The sequence below is a fragment of the Rhinolophus sinicus genome, linkage group LG03, assembly GCF_036562045.2.
Source record: "Rhinolophus sinicus isolate RSC01 linkage group LG03, ASM3656204v1, whole genome shotgun sequence".
Lineage (NCBI taxonomy): Eukaryota > Metazoa > Chordata > Mammalia > Chiroptera > Rhinolophidae > Rhinolophus > Rhinolophus sinicus.
In genome coordinates this window covers 57,597,544-57,604,180 of record NC_133753.1, presented here as the reverse complement: position 1 = coordinate 57,604,180, position 6,637 = coordinate 57,597,544, and positions in this window count along the sequence as shown.

The window sequence follows — 6,637 nt, the reverse complement described above, 5'->3', positions numbered from 1 at the left end:
AAATTTTGTGAAGGCTGGGAACAAGGGACTTTTTCTAAATGCTTATCCTCAGTCTCAGAGTATAAGTTTGATGAGTACATCTGTCTCGAAATCCTGCCTTTCTACTCTGTATCTGTTTCCATCTTTATCCGGATTTGCTCTCTATCTAGGAGGAAATTCCTAACATAGGATTCAAGCAGAAAGTAAGGCTTTATCACAGGAGTTCCCCTTCCACTTGAATTTCTACAATATTCGGGAGTGTGAGCCGTGTGCTGTAGTAGTTTACCTTCTCTCTATGCCTGCTAATTAACACAATTCATAACCCTTGAAATATAAACATGGTAATCTTGCCCTTTTTTCAGTGCTAACTGGCCATAGCAATCATAGATCGTGCATGTCAGGCAACATCTGAAATGCACCCAGCATCGCAGTGACCTCCACCTGCTGTGTAAGCCCCTCACCTCAAGTGTGGTACACATCCAGTGACTTGTCACTGACTCAGAGAATATGGCAAAAATGATAAAATGTCACTTCCAAGATTAGGTTACAAAAAGCTGTGATTTCTGTCTTGCCCTCACTCCCTCACTTCCACTCTCCTTTGCCCTCTCACTTGCTGACTCTGATGAAGCCAGTTGCCATGTTGTGAGTTGTGAGCTACCTTATAAAGAACTCCCCAAGGCAAGGAACCAAAAGAGGCCTCTCGCCACTAGCCAGTAGGGAACCAAGGCCCTCAGTCCAACAGCGCATAAGGAAATGAATCCCAACAAAAACCACTCAAGTGAGCTTGGAAATGGATACTTCTCCAACCAAGCGTTCAGATGAGACTATAACCCCAGCCTGTGAGAGACCCAGAGAAGAGGACCGAATTAAGCCAGGCCCACAGAAACTATTAGGTAATAAATGTTGTTTTAAGCCGCTAAGTTTTGGGGTAATTTGTTACACAGTAATAGACAACTAATACGTACACAGACTCTTAGTCAGCATTGCCACTAAGTTGACATTGCAACACATCAGTTCATCTCACGAGCTCCAGCTGCATTTCTTCACCCTCATGAGTAAAGCCCATTCCACTCCGTGTACCTTGCTTTATAACATCATTCAATTTCCATGTTTTCTTGGCCTGCTCCTTAATCCACTTTGCCACTACTCAATATCATTTCTGCTTTTGGTGCCCTGATAATTCATAGCATTTTCCTTTCTCCTTTATCCTCATTAAGCCTCAGCACATTCTTCCATAGTAGATGCTCAGTAAATAATCATAGATTGATTTAAATTAAACATTTATTCCAAATCATTTACTTAAAAGATTTATTGACTACCTATTATAATGCTAGGTACTAAGGATATAGTGATGAGTAAAAATAGACCATAATCCTTGCCCTTATGGAGCTTGTGATCTAGAGAGGGAGGATGATAGCAAAACTGGTCAATTACACAGCAATCTGTTATGTAATAAGTTCCCTGAAGGAGATACAAAGATTCTACAAGAAGATTAAAAATAAAGGAATTTTACCTAGTGAGGGAAATCAGGGGAAACTCTGAAAAAATGATAACTGAGGTAAGGTCTCAAGGTGAGTGGGAATTAATTGGCAAAAATGAGCAGGGGGTGGGAGCAAGGGAAGAGGGAAGCATTCCAGACAAAGGGTACAGTATGTGCAAAGTAGAGTCTTTAAAGTACTTGAGGAGAGCTAGTAAGTCTTGATATTAAAGAGTGAGGAGGGTGATGTGAAATGTGGAGAAGGAAGTGAGAGCCAGTCCTGATCCTATCTTATTCTAGGCCAAATTTGAATAACAGACATTTCAGAAATGTCCAGAAAGTTCCTATATTACAACTACATTCTCTTGGCAGCATTATAGTCAAGCATATCTCAAATATTCTTTGGCCCTATTTTAGAGAGTTGTTCTCTGAAACTTGCTTTGACGATACCCTTAAAAGAAATCAGGACCATGAAAGAATGAATTGACCCAGACCTTGACCACAAAGAGTATATGTTCTAGTTGGGACTCATTATGGAAAAAACTTAACAACAGTCTCTGAATCACAACAATACAGTGCACATAAAATAATAAACCAAATCCCTAAAAGCCATACGAGAACTCACAGTTAAATAATCCTTGGGGGAAAGGGAAAGCAAGGGTAAAAGTTCTCTCAAAAATGTCTTGTGGCACAATCTCAATCATAAGGTGAGTGGAAGAGATATCAAACATAAAAATACAGACAAGGTCCTGTGAAACTGATGGAGAATGGTAAGATAAGAAAGAGCCAAGGATATTTCTAGGGAACTCTGTCCTGAATGGCTGAAAGCCACTGTTCTTTTAGGGATGCTGCAGCCGTTCTGCTCATTTATGTGGAAATGATAGAGGATGGATGGCAACCATATGTGACCTACGTGTCTGGCACAAGTTGATGCTCAATAGACACTTACGGAATGATTCGGGGAAGATTCATTCATCGTACACGAGATTCTTCACCCATTGTGGGGACTGAGTTTCTCACAGGAGGAATCACATCGTGTATGAACTCAAGGTGTGCTGGAGCCCTGCTGAGAGATTCCGTCTCTCTCTCCTCTTCTCCCTCACTTCAAGAAGCAGCCAATTTGAATGGATAGCCCCCAGAAGACCTCCTGTCAGGCTAGGCAGGATGAGCAGAAGAGGCAATGTGTGAGCCCATCAGTGGAAGCCTTACTCATCAACTCTTCTTGGCCAAATGTGTTCAGGGACCTATCTCTTGTACTCACTGCTGAATACCTGGAATTTCAATGGATGTTGGGCAATCCCAATAGTCTTCAGTAGTCCTGACTGCAGGACTATAGGCATGGCTGCAACCATGAAACAAAAACGTCAAAAGCAAATTCTAAATATGCCATAATCTTGTAAAAAAAAAAAAAAAAAATACCCATGTGGAATTTTTAGGCATATGCAGATTTTTACTGATTTTTAAATGGCCATTAATTTTAAATTACTTACTATGTTCCTATCACAGTATATGTTTTATCTCACTCACTTCACACACAAAATTGTTAAAGATGGTGCCATTATCTTTATTTTACAGATGGGGAGACCAAGGCTCAAAAAGGTTAAGAAACCTTCTTCAGGATCACAGAGTAAGTAGCAGAGGTGGAATTTTAACTCAGGTGGGTCTGTTTCTAGGAACCGGCCGCTCAATGCCAATGTCATTTCTTCTGTAAAGCTTTGTGTGAATTCCCTGTCCACTATGCCCCCATCAGCCTTTGAACTTGCTTATGTTACAAACTGAAAATATTATATAGTAATTATTTAGGATTTCACAAAATCCTCTTTGAGGGCACTGTGCCTGGCACACGGTGGGCCCTCCAATATTTATAGAATAAATTAATGCACATTAAGGTCACTCTCTGTAGGAATAAGGCATGGGCTAATTTTTAGACAAAAGAATACCAATTATGCTAACGAGCCAACCAGAGACTGCTTACTCTCCTCTCCTCTGACCCCAGAAAAGGCAGGTACCCAGCCTCTTCTATAGCTGCCACAGGGGTATGGAGGCCTCTAGAAGCCAGAACGCTCTCCCTTACCCCCCATCCCCAGGCAGCCCCGTTAGAGCATCCTGCTCTGAGCACAGAGCCTGGAAGCCTAGGCATATGTTCTCTGGCTTCTGCAGAAACATCTTTCTCCATGGGGCGAGACCCAGGAATGACTTAGCATGACTCAGTGAGAGCCCAGGGAAAGTGAAAAGTGAGGGCTGCTGTGGTTTCTCCTCTTCCTGTGGAAAGGTCAGCTAGTTCTGGTCCTGGGCTCTCCCATGGGGTCTGGGCTGCCAGCCTGACGTCCTTGTCCTGGCTCTGTTTCCTTGGCTCTACAGCCTCTCCTTCTCCTTCCCTGGCGCCAGGATCACACCTCAGGGTACTCATATCTGAATCATACCAGGAGGTTGAGAGAGAAAATAGAGGTGAGGACAGATGTTCCTTTCCTTGGCTGAGTAGGTAATAGCCCTAGAAGCCATAATAATCAGCAATCATTGGACTTGTCTAATGGGCCAGCCATTTTGTGAAGGGTTATAATGCACAATAAACATTAACTCTTCGTGTTACTAAATGCTTATTCTGCACCAGCCACTATTCCAGGAACTTTACAAGAATTGCCTCATTTAGTCCTCACTACAACCCAATGAGGTAGGTCCTATTATTATCATTATTATTTTATAGATAAGAAATTTGAGGCAGGGAGAGAATAATTAACTTGCTCAAAGTCACAGAGCTGGAATGCGGTAGAAAGGGGTTCGAACTCAGACAGCCTGGGCTCAGAGCTGATTCATTTAAGTACTTAAATATATAAACTAATCCTTGCAAAAGCCCCTGCAGTGATTACCATTCTTCCCATTTTGCAGATGGAGAAGCTGAGGTTCTAAGAATGCTAAATTTGTCTGGAGTAGATGTAGAAGCAATTAACTAGGGTGATTTCCAGGCCCCACTGTTGGTTATTACGAGAGAAAATGGATGGCTGCCTCTTCAGGAGCATCAGGTGTCGTAGTCTAAGTGCACAGTGGTTTTCAGGACTGAAGTTTGCAATCGCTTTATAGGTTTGGCCATGTCTGGTCCACGAGAGAGGGTTGGTGACTAGGACGAGAAGGTGCCACTTGCTTACTTTTCTCTCTGGGGGAACCACATCCCCCTTGACTTCATTCCAGGCATGTGGTTCTAGTTTCCTTGGCCAGAAACAGCAACTGGGGCCCAATCTGCCCTGTGTCCACAGGAAACTTCACAAAGGTTTACGTATGGAAAGCATTTGGGGCTGTGTCAGTCTCAGCTGTGGGGACAGGTGGGGCACAGCCGGCAGCTCTGCAGGGAGAGGCCCTCACCCCCTTCCACAAGGTGTTTCCAATAAAGGGGGCTCATTTCCTTCATTAGAAATAAAACCAACACAGATTGACGATGGCCTGGCATTTCTCGGGGAAAGAGGAAAACAGTTTTCAAATGTCCTCTGTGAGCTTTTTTGATACACTGCTGGGTGGGGCTGGTTTGGGGAGGAAAGAAGTGTATTTAGGGGACAGCAAGAGGAGCACCCCCATGATTTCACAACCAAGCCTGGGTTCCCAAACTAGAGGGGGGGACAATGCCTGCTTGGCTACGTCATAACCCGTCAGGGCTTGAGGAAACATGGAGTCCAGCCTCCCTATTTGGCAGCTGAGGACAGAGGGCCCAGGGAGGCAGAAGAACTCCACCAGCAGTCAGAGAAGAGCTACAGCTAAAACCTGCAATGGCCATTCCAAGTGCAGAGCGCTCTCTGACGTATTCTATTCCACACAACCATCTCACCAATTGAACATGTATCTACAGTCATGCTCCATTTAACGACAAGGATATAGCTGAGAAATGCATCATTAGGAGATTTCATCATGAATGCACTTACACAAACCTAGGTGGCGTAGCCTATCGCTCCTAGGCTACAAACCTGTACATCATGCTACTGTATAAAAAAACATAAGATTAAATCAAGCAAAAGAGGAAATGATGCAATCAAGAGCAGTGGTAAAGGGTGGCTAGATGGCTCAGCTGGTTGGAGCGCGGGCTCTCAACCACAAAGTTGCTGGTTCGACTCCTGGACTCCCACAAGGGATGGTGGGCTGCGCCCCCTGCAACTAAGATTGAACACAGCACCTTGAGCTGAGCTGCCTCCCAGATGGCTCAGTTGGTTGGAGCACGGGCTCTCAACCACAAGGTTGCGAGTTCGATACCTCGAGTCCCACAAGGGATGGTGGGCTGCGCCCCCTGCAACTAGCAACAGCAACTGGACCTGGAGTTGAGCTGTGCCCTCCACAACTAAGACTGAAAGGACAACAACTTGAAGCTGAACGGCACCCTCCACAACCAAGATTGAAAGGACAACAACTTGACTTAGAAAAGTCTTGGAAGTACACACTGTTCCCCAATAAAAGTCCCGTTCCTTAAAAAAATAAAAATAAAAATAAAAATAAAAATAAATAATTTAAAAAAAGAGCTGTGGTAAATATGAAATGTATGAGGCTGTTGCCAGCGTAACATGGCATACTATTTTACAGCAAATTTTTTTATACGTAGAAAGAGTATAATCTAAAATAATGATTAAAAGTATAGCATAGTAAATACATAAACCAGTAACATAGTTGTTTATTATCATAGTTAAGTATTATGCACTGTACATAATTGTATGTGCTATACTTTTATACGACTGGCAGCACAGTAGGTTTGTTTGCAGCAGCATCACCACAGACATGTCAGTAATGTGTTGAGCTGACATTACAATCACTATGACAGCCGACACTAGGCAACAGGAATTTTCCAGCTCCATTATAATCTCATGGACCACTGCTGTAATTCAGTCCCTCATTTACCAAAACATTGTTATGCAAGCACATGACTGTACCTGGATTCATGTGACAAATGTCTGGAAAGTTTTGAAAAAATGCCAGTAATACCCAGGACTCATCTCTGAGATTCCTGTGTAATAGGTCTGACATGAGGCCCCAGCATGGGTATTTTTTAAAGCTCTCCAGGTGTTATTCACGGGATTGAGAGCCACCAGGATGGAGAGCCACTACTTTAAGGAATATAAAGGTAAAAGCGATGCATTCATTTTCTTCCAGGAGTTCACAGCGAGACAGGCAAATATGTAAATAACTCACAAGCTTCAGTGCTCAGTGCTA